The sequence below is a fragment of the Schistocerca gregaria genome, chromosome 10 (genome assembly GCF_023897955.1).
Source record: "Schistocerca gregaria isolate iqSchGreg1 chromosome 10, iqSchGreg1.2, whole genome shotgun sequence".
Classification (NCBI taxonomy): Eukaryota; Metazoa; Arthropoda; class Insecta; order Orthoptera; family Acrididae; genus Schistocerca; species Schistocerca gregaria.
The window spans coordinates 146,463,860-146,485,659 of NC_064929.1; the positions used below are offsets into that span (position 1 = coordinate 146,463,860).

A 21,800-nucleotide genomic window follows, 5' to 3' on the forward strand; every position below is an offset into this window, starting at 1 on the left:
CGTGCCTCACTGCTTTTTATTACAGAATTTGTGTCTGATTTTATTCTGAAAGCTCAGTAACGTATGAATCTTCCTAGCAGATTAAAACTGTGAGCCCGACCGAGACTCGAACTCGGGACCTTTGCCTTTCGCGGGCAAGTGCTCTACCATCTGAGGTGCCCAAGCATGACTAACGCCACATCCTCACAGCTTCACTTCCGCCGGTATCTCGTCTCCTACCTTCCAAACTTTACGGAAGCTCTCCTGCGAACCTTGCAGAACTAGCACTCCTGAAAGAAAGAATATTGCGGAGACATGGCTTAGCCACAGCCTGTCGGATGTTTCCAGAATGAGATTTTCACTCTGCAGCGGAGTGTGCGTTGATATGAAACTTCCTGGCAGATTAAAACTGTGTGCCCGACCGAGACTCGAACTCGGAACCTTTGTCTTTCGCGGGCAAGTGCTCTACCATCTCAGCTACCGAAGCACAACTCACGCCCGGTACTCACAGCTTTAATGTATGTAAATACCGTGAATGTAAATGTGATTCAAAAAGTACTTGAAGTGAAGTGAAGCGTAGCTGGACAGCAAGAAACTCTTAAGCGCGCAATCTCCGCAACGATAGTAGTTGTGTATCTTTGAGTATGGACTAAAAAAAAAAAAAAAAAAAAAAAAAAAAAAAAAAAAAAAAAAAAAATTATTAAAAAAAAGAGGACTGTTAATCTGTATCTTGTGGAAAGAGGGCGTGTTCCTAGGCCGTCGCTCAGAACGTATTGTTACATTTGATGAAAATTGGCATTTCAGTGATCAGTGATAAAACCGAGCAAAGTGTGTGCAAGAGTTGCCAAACATTTACGTATACAAATTTTCTGGAAGTGAAGAACAAAAATATCTTGTTTATGGAAAAGGAGGTGAACACTGTCGTCATCGACTATCAATCAACAGAACTGTAAGTGTACAAAGTTCACTAAAATACAGGAAAAGAAATGCATTCTCTATAGCTTTCATTCAGTAAGTAATAACCTCTCACAATTTCTTAATTACAGTAAATGGATTATGTTCTTGTACAATAGTATGGTGCTGAACTCCACTGACCAATTTTGATGTAGCAGGACGTGTAGTTTGAAGGAAGTTTGTGTGCCAAGCAATCTCCTGACGAAAAGCAGATTGCTGTTTAATCTCATTTACTTACAATAGTGGTCCCTTAGGTATGAAAAGCTGTAAAAACTTGGGCTCAAAGTTATCCGCAATACGGCCAAGTAAGTAACAGAGTCGTATTTTAAACCTTAAAGAACAGTAACTTCCTCCAAATTGTAATACGGTACCAACTGCTGCAGAAGCTGATCATTCAAGGAGGCAGCAACCAAAATTCATGTACCAGTTACGACTTAAAGTATATATCTCAATCAAAAATCCGTCTCTCTCTCTCTCTCTCTCTCTCTCTCTCTCTCTCTCTCTCTCTTCAAACGCATATATAAGTATTCATACTGTTGTTGTTGTGGTCTTCAGTCCTGAGACTGGTTTGATGCAGCTCTCCATGCTACTCTATCCTGTGCAAGTTTATTCATCTCCAGTATCCACTGCAACCTACATCCTCCTGAATCTGCTTAGTGTATTCATCTCTTGGTCTCCCTCTACGATTTTTACCCTCCACGCTGCCCTCCAATACTAAATTGGTGATCCCTTGATGCCTCAGAACATGTCCTACCAACCGATCCCTTCTTGTGGTCAAGTTGTGCCACAAACTTCTCCCCAATCCTATTCAATACTTCCTCATTAGTTATGTGATCTACCCCTCTAATCTTCAGCATTCTTCTGTAGCACCACATTTCGAGCACCACATTTCGAAAGCTTCTATTCTCTTCTTCTCCAAACTATTTATCGTCCATGTTTCACTTCCATACATGGCTACACTCCATACAAATACTTTCAGAAATGTCTTCCTGACACTTAAATCTATGCTCGATGTTAACAAATTTCTCTTCTTCAGAAACGCTTTCCTTGCCATTGCCAGTCTACATTTTATATCCTCTCTACTTCGACCATCATCACTTATTTTGATCCCCAAATAGCAAAACTCCTTTACAACTATATTCATACTATTAAGATAAAAGTCATTTTACACCTCCCTCTCGAACATCATAAAACGTGTGCTCCCAGCGATGTTCAGCGAGCTTAAACAGGCTCTCTGAACAAGATGCGACGCCGCAAAGCCCTGACGCTCAAATTTAGAAAATCGATTATCGAGGAAGACGGTGAACCCATTCCGTTCTCACCACCCCTACATCTCATATTGTCATGAGGACAACAAGGTACGAGGGATGAAGGGGAGTATGCAAGTCACGTATAGTAGTTATTCCATCGTGTGGGCAGTGTAGACTTGTAAGCGTACTGTCATATCGCTGGATTGATTGCGGAGTATCTTTGCGGTCAGCCGCGCCTGCAGAGTCGAGCACGGGACACGGAACGGTTATGCTGTGATGTGGGTAGCTCTGCATGTGAGAGGCATTGTTACTATGGAAGTTCAAGTGTTGCTACAAGTGCTATTATAGTAAAGCGATGAAATATGGAAGTGATTCATAAGAAAGTGCGTAATGATGTAATTAAAAATGAGCAGTGCTGCCGATAACGTATTTGTGTATCCTGTCGTTGCGTGTCGCACCGTACATGGATCATCCGCGCCGTGTTCGGCCTCTCAGAAAGAATTAATGTCAATCAGCAATACAGACTACCACGAAAGAAAGCACACAAGTGCCACTGTCTTGTAGTGAGCGTGAGAACGTGCGTTTGGTCATTGCGTTCCGTATCATCAACAATCAGCCGCGTCGTGTCGGTTATATTGTGGACAGAAAATCATCAAAAATGCGAACTGAGATAAACACTTATGAGTTAGAATGTAAACAGTGCAACCTACGACTTTCTTGTAGTCTCAGAATATGCCAGACGTAGGACAGTGTTGTGTTTAATGTTGAGTTGCACCCCTGAATCCACTTGCATATTTAGATTCATAATTTCCGGCAAGTCAGCAGCAGTGCGGAGCAGAACAGTACTAGCGCCGCGGGCTTATAAGGTACGCAGCGTGGACAGGGCTCACGGTCGAGAAACGAAAAGCGAGAACCAATTAAGGTTCAAATTGCTCTGAGCACTATGGGACTTGACATCTGTGGTCATCACTCCCCTAGAACTTAGAACTACTTAAACCTAACTAACCTAAGGACATCACACAACACCCAGTCATCACGAGGCAGAGAAAATCCCTGATCCCGCCGGGAATCGAAACCGGGAACCCGGGCGTGGGAAGCGAGAACGCTACCGCACGACCACGAACTGCGGACACCAATTAAGGGATCCCCGCCATTTGTATCCCCGGGCGTGTTACACACTGAGGTGACAAAAATCATGGGATACCTCCTAGTATCATGTCGGACCTCCTTTTACTTAGCATGGTGCAGCAATTCGACGTGGAATGGAACCAACAAGTGGTTGGATGTTCCGTGCAGAGGTATTGAGCCATGCTGTCCCTATAGCCGTCCATAGTTATGGAAGTGTCGCCAGCGCATGATTTTGTCCGCGAACTCTGTGTCCCATAAGCGTTCGACGGGATTCACTTGGGTGGCCAAATCCTTCACTCAATTGTCGAGAGCGTACTTCGAACCAATCGTGGTCAGTTGTGACCTGCTGACATGGCCCAGGGTCGTGGGAACGTGTCTATGAATGGCTGCAAATGGTCTCCAAGTAGGCGAACATACCCATTTTCTGTCAATGATCGATTGGATTGGACCAGAGAACCGAGTTTGTTGCAGGTCAACACCATTATGGAGCCACCACCAGCTTGCACAAAGCCATGTTGACGACCTGAGTCTATGGCCTCGTCGGGTCAACGCCACATTCGAACCCTACCACGAATCCCTAGGCGAGACACGGAGGGAGGGAGGGAGAGGGCAGATTGGGAAGGGAGGGATTGATGCCTAGAGAGGAAGAAAATGAGGGTGGGCGAGAGGAGTAGGAAGGCAGAGAGAACGCGGAATGGAAACACAAGTAAACCCTTACCAACAAATTTTCAACTGAAACTTCCTGGCGGATTAAAACTGTGTGTCGGACCGAGACTCGAACTCGGGACCTTTGCCTTTCGCGGGCAAGTGCTCTACCAACTGAGCTATCCAAGCACGACTCACGCCCCGTCCTCACAGCTTTAATTCCGCCAGTGCCTCGTCTCCTACCTTCCAGGACTCCTAGTTCTGCAAGGTTCGCAGGAGAGCTGTGAAGTTTGGAAGGTATGAGACGAGGTACTGGCGGGATTAAAGCTGTGAGGACGGGGCGTGAGTCGTGCTTGGGTAGCTCAGATGGTACAACCCTTCCCCACGAAAGGCAAAGGTCGCGAGTTCGAGTCTCGGTGCGGCACACAGTTTTAATCTGCCAGGGACTTTCATATCAGCGCACACTCCGCTGCAGAGTGAAAGTCTCATTCTGGATATTTCCAACTCTTTCCTCATCAGCACACGTATGAATCTGTGCCACTTTCCACCTTAAAGCAACATTATGAAATTTATTATGACAGCATCTAACAACCCTACCACAACAAAGGTCAAAAATTAATTATGATTGTAGTGTTGCTCACGCTGCTAAATATTGCATTTTCGGGCAACAACTAAGTTATATTATATGGCAGGTGTCATTAGAGGACAGTTAATAAAGTCATTTATCGAAATAATGGATAAACTAGGCACTCGTATTTTCGTGTTTCCCACGCTTGTCTCGTTGTGAACTCATGGCTCAATCGTCGAAAATCTAGGTACTGATGATTTCAAGCTCGGATGCAAAGAGGCCTACGTGTTATTCTGCGATATTCAAAAGTTTTATAGATGTGTTTCATAAACCATTCTTGAAGATTAAACTTTTGCAAGTTAGGCCAATGGTGATGTAAAAAAGTAGTCACCACCCCGAATTTAAGTTACACTTCTTTTTTATTACTTTTGTTACAATATCACGTAACTCGTTCCAAAACATCACTTCACAATATAAAACATACTTGAAAATATCTTCCTCACTGTTGAAGTTTACATTTCATAAACTGACAACAATTTGCGTCTTTTTAACATGACGACCAAAGCTTGACTCCGTAATAACCGCTTACGTGCCCAAAAATCAGAGTTACAAGTACGTCAAAGATCATAGTGACAAAAGAAAGAATACACATAAGAATAATATCATCGCAATATATACATATCGATGTATCGAAGTACCTCTACATTAATGAAATCAAATCTGAATGTTGTCACTGAAATATGTTAACTATTTTACAGAAACACAGTAGAATATTGCTGGTATCAAGAGGCTGAGGTGAGGTGCCGTCATGGTTACGTAATTCAAATACCATTACAAGCAGCAGCCAAAAAAGAATCAGTGGAGGCTGCAGTTGGCTCCTCGAAGTCTCACAGACAGCAGAAGGTAGGTGTGGCTTTCATCGTTTCCTGCTATGGGTGCTCATGGATGCGACGCCAGCGCCTCAGCCTACCTCTTAGCAAAATGCTAAAAAGACTTCCCCCTGCCACGCTGGAACCCATCTCACACCGACCGCTGCTCGTGTGGTTTAATTCCGGACGCCCCCGCCTGTTCGCCGCGGTTACAGCGAGGTGAAGAGCCGGAAAACGCCGGGTAATCGAAATATTGAGTGTGCGTGACTGCAGTTAATTTGGGCCGGTAATGAGCGCCCGTGTTGACGACGACCGCATTTAATTAAGCAGCCCCTGTCCGCTAAACGGCGCACCAATGCCGTTTCCCACGTTCCAATGATCGCCAGAGGCTCCTGCCGCTGACCTGGCGCGTTACGTTGCCCTATATAAACAATCTACGGAGCGCCTGCGCACCTTACTCGCTTTCACATACGAGAGGTGTATGAAAAGTCCGTACAAAAATAAAAACTACTTACGTGTTCGGGCTAACCTTTTTTACTTTTCGACACAGTCTCCTTTTAGACTTATACGCTTCGTCCAACGCTGTTCTAATTTGTTGATCCCTTCCGAATAATAGGAATTGTTCAAGTCTGCAAAGTAGCTATTAGTTGCTGCAGCCAAGTCTGGAGAATAGGGGGGGGGGGGGGGAATGTGAAACGAGCTGGAATCCTATTTCTATTAATTTTACGACCACAACTGCTGAAGTGCGTGCTGGTGCATTGTCGTGATGGAAAAGGACTTTTTTTCGGTCCATTCGCCGGCGTTTTTCTTGCAGCTCGGTTTTCAAACAGTCCAGTAACGATGAATAATATGCACCTGTAATAGTTTTACGCTTTTCCACGCAGTCGTTGAGGATTATCCCTTGCGAATCCCAAAAGACAGTCGCCATAACCTTTCCGGCCGAAGGAATGGTCTTCGCCTTTTTTGGTGCAGATTCTTCCTTGGTAACCCATTGTTTAGATTGCTGTTTGGTCTGGTTGGCTCTGAGCACTATGGGACGTAACATCTGTAGTCATCAGTCCCCTAGAACTTAGAACTACTTAAACCTAACTAACCTAAGGACTTCACACACATCCATGCCCGAGGCAGGATTCGAACCTGCGGCCGTAGCAGTCGCGCGGTTCCGGACTGAGCGCCTAGAACCGCTAGATCACCGCGGCCGGCGCTGTTTGGTCTCGGGAGTATAGTAATGTATTCATGTTTCATCCACAGTGACGAAACGACCCTTAAAGTCCTGTGGATTCTTCCAGAACTGCTGCAGACCATCCTTGCAACTCTTCACACGATTGCGTTTTTGGTCAAGCGAGAGCAATCGCGGAACCTGTTTTGCGGATAGCTTTCTCATGCCCAAATGTTTATGCATAATATTAAGTACCTGTTCATTCGAAAAGCCCACAGCGCTTCTGTCATCCATCACCATATTATGGATTTTATCAATGATTTCTGGAGTCGTAACCTCCACAGGGCGTCCAGAACGTTCAGCATCACTTGTGCCCATATGGCCACTCCGAAAATTTTGAAACCACTTACAAACTGTTGTAATCGAAGCTGCAGAGTCACCGCAATGTTTATCAAGATTCTCCTTAGTCAAGCTTATCTTTAGTCTCTGAGGCGTTTTGCCTTTCATAAGTAATGTTTAATCACGACAAGAATTTCTTCTTCGTCCATTTTTTGACAATCACTCGACTTCCATGATTCACGCGAATGCCAAACACAAAGAAATCAGGAGGAAGGTGGAACCGACTGCACCCCTGAAAAGGCCAACATACTGGTGCAGAATGACGTCCCGATACACCTGACCTGTTACAGTTCCTCTGTCAGAGACATGCAGGGGTGTACGTGCACCAATCATAATCCCAACCCATACCATCAAACCACGACCTCCATGCAGGTCCCTTTGAAGGACATTAATGGGTTGGTATGTAGTTCCTAGGTCACTCCAGACGAAAACCCTGTGAGAATCACTGTTCAGACTATACCTCTACTCGTCAGTGAACATTACCTGGGACCACTGTTCCAATGACCATGTACTGTGTTCTTGACACGAGGCTTTACGGGCTCTCCTGTGACCAGGGATCAGTGGAATGCACCTTGCAGCTCTCCGGGCGAATAAACCATGTCTCTTCAGACGTCTGTAGACTGTGTATCTGGAGAAAACTGATCAAGTGGCTGCGGTAAGGTTCCGAGCGAGGCTACCTGCAGTACTGATGGTGAGATATCGGCCTTCTTGTGGTGTTGTACACTATAGCTCCTAGACACGTTTCCAGTCTGCTGAAATCGTCGCCATAATCTCGATATCACACTTTGTAGCACACGGAGGGTCTGTGCTACGACCTGCTGTGTTTGACCAGCCTCCAGTCGCCATAATATTGTACTTCTCATAACATCAATATGTGTTCTTTGAGCCATTTTCATCACAGAGTCACCAATAGCACGTCTGAGAATGTCTGTACACTAACTCGCTGCACTGTACTCTGACATGTACCAACACACCTCTGCGTATGTGGATCGCTGCCAGCGCCACCGTGCGACGACCGTAGGTGACTTAATCACCAAGGTGATTTAAACCCGCAAACCGCCCACCAGAGCGTTGTTTCAGCATGTTTCGCCATTCTCATTAATTTATGAGCATGAGTGTAGTTCTTTCCCAACTGACACTTTGTGCTGCCTTTTTGGTACGCCCAAAGCAATACATACTCTCGGTGAGCATACGAAATTTTTGCACTAGGGACGCGAATTTCTCCAGGAATTCACACCATGTGTCGACATCTGCGTGGAGTGTGGCAGCGAGCCATAGTTGTAGGCGGGAACCCGTCAGCACCGCCGGCCTGTTCTGTTTCTAAAGGGCAGCGTAGCGGTGCGAGCCGCGCCGCGACAAAGGGACACGTGTGTGTGTGTGTGGGGGGGGGGGGGGGGGGGTTGCAGCTGGCGTGGGAGGGCACCGTTCTTTTCTCCTAGCGCACAGCGCTGCTAGACAGCTGGTACCGGATCGCCACGCGCAGCATCTGGAGGCAGAATTGCGGCCGGCACACAGACTACAGGTCAGAACATCACCAAAGACGAGAGCGCAGAATGGAACACCACATCGATGCGCGATGCCATCGACTAAGTCAGTGGTTCCCCACAGGCATCATGGAGGTAATTATACCAGTAGGGGTAGAATGAAATTTTCTCACGGGCAAAAACTAAACGATTCGATTCTGTTTCAGTCACGAAGCTAATTTGTTTTCAAAATATCATTACTATTACGACAATTTTGTAAGACTTTAGTACTGATTATGTAAGGGGCATGAAAGGGAAGCAGTGGTTGGGAAGCGAGTGAGACAGGGTTGTAGCATATCCCCGATGTTATTCAATCTGTATAGTGATCAAGCAGTAAAGGAAACAAAAGAAAAATTCGGAGTAGGAGTTAAAATCCATGGAGAAGAAATAAAAACTTTGAGGTTCGCCGATGACATTGTAATTCTGTAAGAGACGGCAAAGGACTTGGAAGAGCAGTTGAACGGAATGGACAGTGTCTTGAAAGGAGGATATAAGATGAACATCAACAAAAGTAAAACGAGGATAATGGAATGTAGTCAAATTAAATCGGGTGATGCTGAGGGAATTAGATTAGGAAATGTGACACTTAAACTAGTAAAGGAGTTTTGCTATTTGGGGAGCAAAATAACTGATGATGGTCGAAGTAGAGAGGATATAAAATGTAGACTGGCAATGGCAAGGAAAGCGTTTCTGAAGAAGAGAAATTGGTTAGCATCGAGTATAGATTTAAGTGTCAGGAAGTCGTTTCTGAAAGTATTTGTATGGAGTGTAGCCATGTATTGAAGTGAAACATGGGCGATAAATAGTTTGGACAAGAAGAGAATAGAAGCTTTTGAAATGTGGTGCTACAGAAGAATGCTGAAGATTAGATGGGTAGATCACGTAACTAATGAGGAGGTATTGAATAGAATAGGGGAGAAGAGGAGTTTGTGGCAAAAGTCGACTTAGAAGAAGGGATCGGTAGTTAGGGCACGTTCTGAGGCATCAAGGGATCACCAGTTTAGTACTGGAAGGCAGTGCGGAGGATAAAAATCGTAGAGGGAGACCAAGAGATGAATACACCAAGCAGATTCAAAAGGCTGTAGGTTGCAGTAGGTACTGGGAGATGAAGAAGCTTGCACAGGATAGAGTAGCATGGAGAGCCGCATCAAACCAGTCTCTGCTTGGTTCAAATGGCTCTGAGCACTATGGCAGTTAACATCTGAGGTCATCAGTCCCCGAGAACTTAGAACTACTTAAACCTAACTGACCTAAGGACATCACATACATCCACGCCCGAGGCAGGATTCGAACCTGCGACCGTAGTGGTAGCGCGGTTCCAGACTGAAGCGCCTAGAACCGCTCGCCAGCCTCTGGACTGAAGACCACAACATCTAAGTTTCAATAATTACTTTTTATCAGTTAGTACCGTGAATGTGATGGAAGCTAAAGGTTCTTTATACAGGGTGCGGCAACGTCCGTCCGTAGCGTAATACAATGATGTACTGCAGAAATGCGCGCCCGCTCGTGCCGCATTCGTGTACTAAAGAACTGTCATTTAGAGTGTGAGAGTGATATGGAGCGGTGGAGTGCACAACATGCTGTTGGTTGTTATTTCAAGAGTAACGACTCTGTTATTGCTACCCAGCTTCTATTTCGGCAACATTTCAACTTGGGACGTCATGGGGAAGTTCCTGATGAACGGACCATTGTGAGGTGTGTACGTGCATCTAGAACAACAGGTTCTGTTTGCAATGGCAAACCGGGAAGAAGTGAGATAACTGTGCGGACACCAGAAGCCGTGGAAAAAGTTCGTGCTGCACTATTGCGTAGCCCAAAAAGATCTGCTCGCCGTCACGCGCAAATTGTGCACATGTCCGAGCGCTCATTTGGGAGAATATTGTACGAAGATCTCCATTTTCACCCCTATAACGTGCAGATTGTTCAGGAAGTTGCGCCCCGCGATTGGGTTTCGCGCGAAACTTTCTGCTTAACCGTGCGTGATGTCCTTCGCCAAAATCCACAAATGTTGCACACCATCCTGATGTCAGATGAAGCTCATTTCGAGTTATGTGCTTCAGTGAATAAACAGAATATCCGTCATTGGAGTGATGTAAACTCGCATGAACTGCAAATCAAGCCCTTGCAAAATGTGGTCTGAAATTGCTTCCTTTGGAATTACTAGCCCTTGCTTCTTTGAGGATGTGACTGTCACCAGTGAACGCTACGTAAAGATGCTTATTATCAACTGCTGCTTCCAGAAAAGTTTTTCAATGTGAGCACGTCGACGAGACACCGCCAGATTTGGACCTAGTAGCCGAAATTGAAAATAATTTGTTTTCTAGCGTAAATCTGTTCTGCATTAGCTCGTTAGCGTATCTACCAAGTTTCGCTGCCACACGATAATTACATCCCACAATGGGCAAACCTGCACTTTAATTATGACCAGTCGGTACATTAGACCATCCGCAGCTCGTGGTCGTGCGGTAGCGTTCTCGCTTCGCACGCCCGGGTTCCCGGGTTCGATTCCCGGCGGGGTCAGGGATTTTCTCTGCCTCGTGATGACTGGGTGTTGTGTGATGCCTAAAAAAAATCGTTCAAGTGGCTCTGAGCACTATGGGACTTAACATCTGTGGTCATCAGTCCCCTAGAACTTGGAACTACTTAAACCTACCTAACCGAAGGACATCACACACATCCATGCCCGAGGCAGGATTCCAACCTGCGACCGTAGCAGTCGCACGGTTACTGAGTGAGCGCCTAGAACCGCTCGGCCACCGCTCAGAGCCATTTGAACCATTTGGTACATTAGACCAAATTGCCAATGCTGCGTCCAGTACCACAGTGGTAATGGCTGACGGATAATGGCTACGATGATAGTGACGAATCATGATGAAGATGACGGATCATAGCAACAGCAATAGTAGTGATGGTTACTGATAATGACAGCTGGTGCCTTTAGGCAGCGACATAAAAATTATTAAGGGCTGCACAAAAATGATGTTTCATATCAGCGCACATTCCGCTGCAGAGTGAAAATGTCATTCTGGAAACATCCCCCAGGCTGTGGCTAAGCCATGTCTCCGCAATATCCTTTGTTTCAGGAGTGTTAGTTCTGCAAGTTTCGCAGGAGAGCTTCTGTGAAGTTTGGAAGGTAGGAGAAGAGATACTGGCAGAAGTAAAGCTGTGAGGACGGGGCGGGAGTCGTGCTTGGGTAGCTCAGTCGGGAAGGATACCCCATATAGCGCAGATTCTGCCCATCACTGCGACAATGGCGGCCAGATTGCAGGCGGCTTTCGGCTATTTTATTTGTTCTGGACACATCTTCAAAGTCCGGTATGAATCTCTCACCTTGCCGAAGCCGGACGGTGGCCTCGGTTAATGTGAGAGCCAGGACAACGGCACTTTACACCAATACTATGCTCCGGTTATGGAAAAGCCAGAATGATAGTTTTCTACATCTACATCTACATCTACATGACTACTCTGCAATTCACATTTAAGTGCTTGGCAGAGGGTTCATCGAACCACAATCATACTATCTCTCTACTATTCCACTCCCGAACAGCGAGCGGGAAAAACGAACACCTAAACCTTTCTGTTCGAGCTCTGATTTCTCTTATTTTATTTTGATGATCATTCCTACCTATGTAGGTTGGGCTCAACAAAATATTTTCGCATTCGGAAGAGAAAGTTGGTGACTGAAATTTCGTAAAAAGGTCTCGCCGCGACGAAAAACGTCTATGCTGTAATGACTTCCATCCCAACTCGTGTATCATATCTGCCACACTCTCTCCCCTATAACGCGATAATACAAAACGAGCTGCCCTTCTTTGCACCCTCTCGATGTCCTCCGTCAATCCCACCTGGTAAGGATCCCACACCGCGCAGCAATATTCTAACAGAGGACGAACGAGTGTAGTGTAAGCTGTCTCTTTAGTGGACTTGTTGCATCTTCTAAGTGTCCTGCCAATGAAACGCAACCTTTGGCTCGCCTTCCCGACAATATTATCTATGTGGTCCTTCCAACTGAAGTTGTTTGTAATTTTAACACCCAGGTACTTAGTTGAATTGACAGCCTTGAGAATTGTACTATTTATCGAGTAATCGAATTCCAACGGATTTCTTTTGGAACTCATGTGGATCATCTCACACTTTTCGTTATTTAGCGTCAACTGCCACCTGACACACCATACAGCAATCTTTTCTAAATCGCTTTGCAGCTGATACTGGTCTTCGGATGACCTTACTAGACGGTAAATTACAGCATCATCTGCGAACAACCTAAGAGAACTGCTCAGATTGTCACCCAGGTCATTTATATAGATCAGGAACAGTAGAGGTCCCAGGACGCTTCCCTGGGGAACACCTGATATCACTTCAGTTTTACTCGATGATTTGCCGTCTATTACTACGAACTGCGACCTTCCTGACAGGAAATCACGAATCCAGTCGCACAACTGAGACGATACCCCATAGCTCCGCAGCTTGATTAGAAGTCGCTTGTGAGGAACGGTGTCAAAAGCTTTCCGGAAATCTAGAAATACGGAATCAACTTGAGATCCCCTGTCGATAGCGGCCATTACTTCGTGCGAATAAAGAGCTAGCTGCGTTGCACAAGAGCGATGTTTTCTGAAGCCATGTTGATTACGTGTCAATAGATCGTTCCCTTCGAGGTGATTCATAATGTTTGAATACAGTATATGCTCCAAAACCCTACTGCAAACCGACGTCAATGATATAGGTCTGTAGTTAAATGGATTACTCCTACTACCCTTCTTGAACACTGGTGCGACCTGCGCAATTTTCCAATCTGTAGGTACAGATCTATCGGTGAGCGAGCGGTTGTATATGAGTGCTAAGTAGGGAGCTATAGTATCAGCGTAATCTGAAAGGAACCTAATCGGTATACAATCTGGACCTGAAGACTTGCCCGTATCAAGCGATTTGAGTTGCTTCGCAACCCCTAAGGTATCTACTTCTAAGAAACTCATGCTAGCAGATGTTCGTGTTTCAAATTCTGGAATATTCCATTCGTCTTCCCTGGTGAAGGAATTTCGGAATGTTGACCACTGAGCTCGCACCTGTTTCGAGACGCCCACCGACGCCTCTGGCACACATCCCACCTCCGATGTCACATATCGGCCGTTTCTTTTTGGAGTACAGCTACATATGCACCGAGCTCCCCAGGACCACGAAGACAACCACCCGCGACATCTACCGCCTTCTCCCAAAGTCTGCACCCCGCAACCGCGTCGAAACACGTCACCCCCAGGTTTCATGGCCTACAATTTGGAAAGCGATCCACCAACCATATCACACCACTGACACCGCCTCTATGTGGTACCTTCTCGTCAACGGAAAGTACACCACAAGATAGAAACTGCATCCCATCGTACTGGTGGACTCACCCCTGTGCCTCAAGTGCAATGTCGAAGATACAGATTTACATCGTTTTGAGTGTGGGCCAGCATCCGCTGTCTGGGCCCTCGCACAGAAGATTGTGGCTTTCTACCTCCGAGTACCACCACATCACGTTTCTCCTACCATGATGATATACCCCGACACGACCTACTTTCCACCGGCCAAGTGGCACGCCATCACATGGATCAGTGGCATGGCTGTCAACTACCTCTTCCGGGACGACATCGTCGATACGGCGGACTTTTGGACACGCCTCCAAGTACACTCCTGGAAATGGAAAAAAGAACACATTGACACCGGTGTGTCAGACCCACCATACTTGCTCCGGACACTGCGAGAGGGCTGTACAAGCAATGATCACACGCACGGCACAGCGGACACACCAGGAACCGCGGTGTTGGCCGTCGAATGGCGCTAGCTGCGCAGCATTTGTGCACCGCCGCAGTCAGTGTCAGCCAGTATGCCGTGGCATACGGAGCTCCATCGCAGTCTTTAACACTGGTAGCATGCCGCGACAGCGTGGACGTGAACCGTATGTGCAGTTGACGGACTTTGAGCGAGGGCGTATAGTGGGCATGCGGGAGGCCGGGTGGACGTACCGCCGAATTGCTCAACACGTGGGTCGTGAGGTCTCCACAGTACATCGATGTTGTCGCCAGTGGTCGGCGGAAGGTGCACGTGCCCGTCGACCTGGGACCGGACCGCAGCGACGCACGGATGCACGCCAAGACCGTAGGATCCTACGCAGTGCAGTAGGGGACCGCACCGCCGCTTCCCAGCAAATTAGGGACACTGTTGCTCCTGGGGTATCGGCGAGGACCATTCGCAACCGTCTCCATGAAGCTGGGCTACGGTCCCGCACACCGTTAGGCCGTCTTCCGCTCACGTCCCAACATCGTGCAGCCCGCCTCCAGTGGTGTCGCGACAGGCGTGAATGGAGGGACGAATGGAGATGTGTCGTCTTCAGCGATGAGAGTCGCTTCTGCCTTGGTGCCAATGATGGTCGTATGCGTGTTTGTCTTTTATTTTCATACACACGAGGTTTTGTTTTCTCCTTACCTGCATCTAATATATATATATATATATATATATATATATATATATATATATATATATATATATATATATATATATATAACTTCATCTTTCTTTCTACATATTAATGTTCCACATCCATATAACATTACAATTATAATGGTCGATTGATATAAGCAGAGTTTGAAGTCACTGGTAAGTGATCTTTTTCTTAGAATTTTGATGAAACTAAAAAGTGTCTTGAAACTTCCTGGCAGATTAAAACTGTGTGCCGGACCAACTCGAACTCGGGACCTTTGCCTTTCGCTGCAGAGTGAAAATCTCATTCTGGAAACATCCCCTAGGCTGTGGCTAAGCCATGTCTCCGCAATATTCTTTCTTTCAGGAGTGCTAGTTCTGCAAGGTTCGCAGGACAACTTCTGTATAGTTTGGAAGATAGGAGACGAGGTACTGGCAGAAGTAAAGCTGTAAGGATGGGACGTGAGTCGTGCTTGGGTAGCTCAGTTGGTAGAGCACTTGCCCGCGAAAGGCAAAGGTCCCGAGTTCGAGTCTCGGTCCGGCACACAGTTTTAATCTGCCAGGAAGTTTCATATCAGCGCACACTCCGCTGCAGAGTGAAAATCTCATTCTAAAGATGATGTTACTCGTACCCACTTTATGTGGTCGTAGTGAAACGCTAATTCTTTCCATATCCGAGCCTGTAGTTCACGTCATGGAAAATTGACGTTTATTTGGTGTCGCTGTGACGTTGCAGATTTAACGGCCAGCAGTGCACATACACAGCGTGGACGGAAACTCCGTCATCAGGCTGCTCCCTCCAGAGGTACCTACCCCGCCTGCGACTCTACTCACCCTCCCCGTTTAGTCGGGGTGGTGCTGGCAGCAGAACGCCCACCCCCTCCACCTCGTCGGCTCCGCCCGCTTCACGTCGCCGGTGGATTGCGTGACGCGGAGCGGTTTCTGTAGTTAAAACGCGCCACTTTGGCAGCCCGGCCGGCCCTGTACTGCCCTCGCAGGGCGCGACGAAACCACGGCGCTTAGCGGGGCGGTACCAGCGCTAATGAAACGCCTATTTCGTAGCCGCCGCCGCCGCGCGCAGCACGCTCTCGAATGGAAACTCGGCAATGGCTGGCAGCCCGACGTGACCCGCCAGTAAACACCCCGCATACCTGCCGCCAGCCATGCGAGTGCAACTCTCATTACGCTCCCACGAGAGACAACTTCCGGTGGCCCAAAACGATTCCGGAAATCGTTTCCTTGTCTTGTAGGCATGTAACAAGGATTTCTTCTTCTTCCGCTTACGCCAAAGTCCAAGGGCGTACCCAGGATCTGAACTGGGGGAGAGGGGGCAGGTCATACCAGTCTCAGGAAACGAGGACTCGAGACAACATACAGCACTTCTTATTAAATAAAACAGTAAACCGGTGAAAAACTGCTTTTAATAAAACAGTAAACTAGTGAAAAACTGCCCCCCACCCCTCCCTCTCGCTGGGCACGCCCAAGCCTAAGCCCCGCAGCGATCGCAGGGTCGGCGTGGTTACAACGGATTTGGCAACGTTAGTGTTAGTGATAGCCAGATGCCCTTCCAGCCGCCACCCCGTAACCCCCTCCCCCAGGACGGAGTAAGTGTACCCCAACTGCTGAGCCTAGTGTAAATAGTGAAATAGTGCGAGCGTGTTGCAAATGTCTGCGACTCGCGTAACGGAGGCGGAGCGTGGGGACCAGCCCGATGTTCAGCTAGCGGGATGTGGAAAACCGCCTGAAACCCACATCCAGGCTGGTCGGCACATCGGCCCTCGTCGTAGGGCGGATTCGATCCGGCGCCGGCGCGCCTACCTGAGTCGAGGAAGCAGCGCTTTAGTGCTCTCGGCTAAAGTGGCGGGTAGGCATGTTACAGGCAATGGTTTTGAATAAATGTCAAAAAACAGATTTTTTAATTTTTGTCTTAAAAAAGTTCTCTGTAGCTTTCTGAAAATGAAGAAGTTTACTTCGATGAAGTTGAACCGAATAAAGTCCCAAAATCAGACGAATTTAAAAGTGTCTGTACACATGTCATACAGACAGCTCTGTTAAAAACAGAATTTTCTCCTCACCTGATTGCTTTTTTTAATGACTTCTTATGTCTAACTGGACAGGATTATTAGATAAGTAATTACATGTTACAACTCTAAACCCTAAGCAGAGTTTTAACAACTCTTCTGGTAGGACTATATGATTTGAAAATTGGTGTGCTGCATGCTCTGCAATGTACCGGTGATGATGCAATGTCAATGTTTCACAAGTGTACCATGAATATCAGGGATCCTGTAAAACATCAAATCTCCGACATCGCTGCTGCCGGAAAAAGAACGACCGACGACTGAAGCGAATCGTTCAATTTGACTGATGTGTAACCTTTCCTCAAATTGCTGCAGATTTCAACGCTGGGCTATCAACAAGTGTCAGCGTGCGAATCATTAAACGAAACATCATGGATATGGGCTTTCGGAGCCGACGGCACACTCGTGTACCCTTTATGACTGCACGACACGAAGCTTTACGACTCGCCTGAGCCCGTGAACACCAACATTGGACTGTCGATGACTGGAAACATATTACCTTGTCGCAAGAGTCTCGTCTCAAATTGTATCGAGCAGATGGAGATGTACGGGTATGCAGACAACCTCATAAATTCATGCACCCTGCCAGTCAGTAGGGGACTGTTCATGATGGTGGAGGCTCTGTAATGGTGTGGTGCGTGTACAGGTGCAGTGATATGGGACCCCTGATAAGTGTCGATACGACCCTGACAAGTGACACGAACGTAACCATCCTGTGTGATCACCTGCATCCATTCATGTCCAATGTGCATTCCGACCGAGTTGGGCAATTCCAGCAGGACAATGCGACGCCCCAGACTTCCAGAATTGCTACAGAGTAGCTTCAGGAACACTCTTCTGAGATTAAACACTTCCGCTGGCCACAAAGCTTCCCAGAAATGAACATTATTAAGCATATCTGGGATGCCTTGCAATGTGCTGTTCAGAAGTTATCTCCACTCCCTCGTACGCTTTCTGATTTATTGACAGCCCTGCAGGGTTCACGATGTGAATCCCCTCCAGCACAACGTCGTGTTGCGGCACTTCTGCGTACTCGCGGAGGCCTTTCACGACATTAGTCAGGTCTACCAATTTCTTTGGCTCTTCAATGTAGGAAAAATGACAATGGATGGATGGATGGATGGATGGATGGATGGATGGATGGATGGATGGGCGCACGACGGCAAGGTCTTCAGGGCCCGCTCACTAACAGATTGAGACGGGTGTCAAGAAAAGAGAACAATAAGATTAAACAGAACGTAAGACACAGGAAACAAGCTTGGAAAACTACGTGCCTACCCACACCGAAGCGTGGGACGAAACATGCTGCCACCAGTAAAACATGGACAACTCATGAATAAAGTGGTAGAGGGAGATAAAACAATATAGCAGATAGAAATGGCTGACTGACCGAAAGAAAAAAATGGAGGAGCCACACACTCTGCAATACACTAAAACCTCCAGCCTAAAGGTTTAGGCCAGGGTCCAGACACAACACAAAACTTTAAAACCCTAGACACACACGTCTCATCAGTAGCTAAAACACAGGGCAGATCCCCATCAACTTGTGCTTCTGTCCTTGCGTCAAGGTATAAAATGCAGTCTGTTAAAATGTGTCGGACAGAGATGACAAGTCCCAATAGATGTACTTTCATATCTCTACAAACGCCTACACGAAAACTGTTTTCTTACCTCTATATACATCGGAAAATAAAAACAAAACTATCATCCCCAGTCACTGCGAAACGGAAAAAACCGGCGGAAAGAAACGTTACGAGAGGAACGGAAAAGCAGGTATTAAAGCCGTAAACCAGGCAGGAGAAATAAATAAAAGCGCGCTGCAGCCTGGTACGACCCTTTTTGGAGACCGGTGTAGGAGAAGGCTGAGAAAACGGAAGATAACAGCAACGCATTAGCTCGCGAAACACAATACGTGGCGGAGACCGAGATAACCTAATATGCGGAAAGATCCCATTTCTTTTTATTAGGAGCGCCCGTAATTGCACAGAGCAACTTCACTGAGTTAATTCCCTCTTAGTAGAGAGCAGCGATGATGCTCACAAAGTAACTGGATAATAGGGCAAACCGCGCCTGCTTTCTGAAGTTTAACAAGACCCCCAACACTTGCACAAAATGCGGGGAAACTGCCACTTGGTTAGTTACAATAGGAGGCTAAATTTACTCACAATTCAGTTCACGGGAGTGTGACAAACAGAGGCCGTGTTTGCACACACAGTATACAACAAAAAGTCAATGACAGCCTTCGAGGGGTTGTAGAGACTGTCCTCAAGAAAAAAATGAAGATACAAAGGCATGCACGGAAATATCATCCATGAGAGCAATCCCCATCTTACACGGAAAAGCTCCTGCCGCTAAGTCAGCACGTGCCCACACTTGGCTTAGCGTTGTCTGTGGTGTGTTTGTTTGTTTGTTTGTTGTTGTTGTTGTTGTTGTTGTGGTGGTGGTGGTGGTGGTGGTGGTGGTGGTGGTCTTCAGTCCTGAGTCTGGTTTGATGCACCTCTCCATGCTACCCTATCCTGTGCAAGCTTCATCATCTCCCAGTACGTACTGCAGCCTACATCCTTCTGAATGCAAACTTCATCATCTCCCAGTACGTACTGCAGCCTACATCCTTCTGAATCTGCTTAGTGTATTCATCTCTTGGTCTCCCCGTACGATCTTCACCCTCAACGCTGCCCTCCAATACTAAATTGGTGATCCCTCGATGCCTCAGAACATGTACTACCAACCGATCCCTTCTTCTGGTCAAGTTGTGCCACAAACTTCTCTTCTCCCCAATTCTATTCAATACCTCCTCCTTAGTTATGTGATCTACCTATCTAATCTTCAGCATTCTTCTGTTAACAAATTTCTCTTCTTCAGAAACGCTTTCCTTGCCATTGCCTGTCCACATTTTATATCCTCTCTACTTCGATCATCATCATTTATTTTGCTTCCCAAATAGCAAAACTCCTTAACTGCTTTAAATATCTCATTTCCTAATCTAATACCCTCAACATCACCCGACTTAATTCGACTACATTCCATTACCCTCGTTTTGCTTTTGTTGATGTTCATCTGATACCCTCCCTTCAAGACACTATCCATTCCGTTCAATGGCTTTTCCAAGTCCTTTGCTGTCTCTTACAGAATTACAATGTCATCGGCGAACCTCAAAGTTTTTATTTCTTCTGCATGGATTTTAATTCCTACTCTGAATTGTTCTTTTGTTTCTTTTACTGCTTGTTCAATATACAGATTGAATAACATTGGGGACAGGGTACAACCCTGTGTCACTCCCTTCCCAACAACTGCTTCTCTTTCATCCCCTATACTCTTATAACTGTCATGTGGTTTCTATAAAAATTGTAAATAGCCTTTCGCACCCTGTATTTTACCCCTGTCACCTTCAGAATTTGAAAGAGAGTTTCTGAATCAACATTATCAAAAGCTTTCTCTAAGTCTACAAATGCTAGAAACGTAGGTTTGCCTTTTCTTAATGTAGCTTCTAAGAGAAGTCGTAGGGTCAGTATTACGTCAAGTGTTTTGTTCACATTTTACGAAAAAAAATGGACACATCACAAATTCATTATCTAAATGAGATGGAAATGCATAGGTGTAACGTACATGTACAGACAAACAAATGATTAAAATTTTTTAAAAAAATTAGTGATTTATTCGAGAGCAATAGCTTCACAAACTGAACAAGCCACGTCTGGCTATCAAATGGTACAAATGGCTCTGAGTACTATGGGACTCAACTGCTGAGGTCATCAGTCCCCTAAAACTGAGAACTACGTAAACCTAACTAACCTAAGGACGTCACACACATCCATGCCCGAGGCAGGATTCGAACCTGCAACCGTAGCGGTCGCGCGGTTCCAGGCTGTAGTGGCTAGAATCGCTCGGCCACTCCGGCCGGCTCTGGGTAATCGCGTAAAACCAAAAATACGGACGGCCGGACTCGGATTTAAACAGCCGATGTCCCGAATGCGAGTTCAGTGCCTGACTAGGGCGCCACACTGCACGGCTGACAAACATATGGGGGAGTACGGCCGGTGCTGCAGGCACATCGTCCGCCGGATGTCCACGCTCTGCTGCGAGATGCAACTGATTGCAATTTTCACGGCCAGAGAACACGTGGCCTGCTAGAATGAAGATCATGCAACAGCGCAACCAAGAGCAGCAAGGCGGGTCGTGGTAAACTTGTACGTCCCGTAAAAGCAATAAACCCTCGGTTTTTTAAAGGGTCACCCGCGCACGAAACACCTTCAAACGCCCGATTACTTTACAAGTGAGATAACATGTTGTTCGTAGGCTGTTTAGGTTTTTATGTTGGAAACGCCACGTAGCGCTCTGTATGAAAATCACTGGCTGCGCTGTGTGCAGTCTGTGGCTGTTGGAATACTTGCTATTGTAGAGTTGGGCAGTTGGATGTGAACAGCGTGTAGCGTTGTGCAGTTGGATGTGATCCGCCAGCAGTGGTGGATGTGGAGAGAGAAATGCCAGAGTTTTGGGAGGTCACTATAAGCGGACGATATGGACGTGTGTCCGAAAGAAAAACGAAATTTGTAAAGATGGATGTCGTGAATTGATATATATATATCCACGGCTATCCACAAAGTACATTACGTTTTGGAATTAAAAATAAATAAAGTATTGGAATTTTTTAAATTATATACAGATGAAAGCCGCACTTAAATACTACTTTTCTACATAGTTGCCACTTAAATTAAGGCACTTATCGTACCGATAGACGAGCTTGGAAATTCCTTCGTCATAAAATTCGGCCGCCTGCGCCCTCAACCAC

At 46.4% G+C, this 21,800-nt stretch overlaps 1 protein-coding gene and 1 non-coding gene across 2 annotated transcripts in view; both read right to left on the reverse strand.

Annotated features, from left to right (window-relative positions):
- The window catches only part of LOC126293282 (disintegrin and metalloproteinase domain-containing protein 10-like), a 458,016-nt gene that overhangs the window by 364,970 nt on the left and 71,246 nt on the right, over positions 1-21,800 (reverse strand).
- Trnas-cga (transfer RNA serine (anticodon CGA)) lies at positions 4,071-4,145 on the reverse strand. Its single transcript has one exon. It is a non-coding gene; the product is annotated as a tRNA-Ser (tRNA).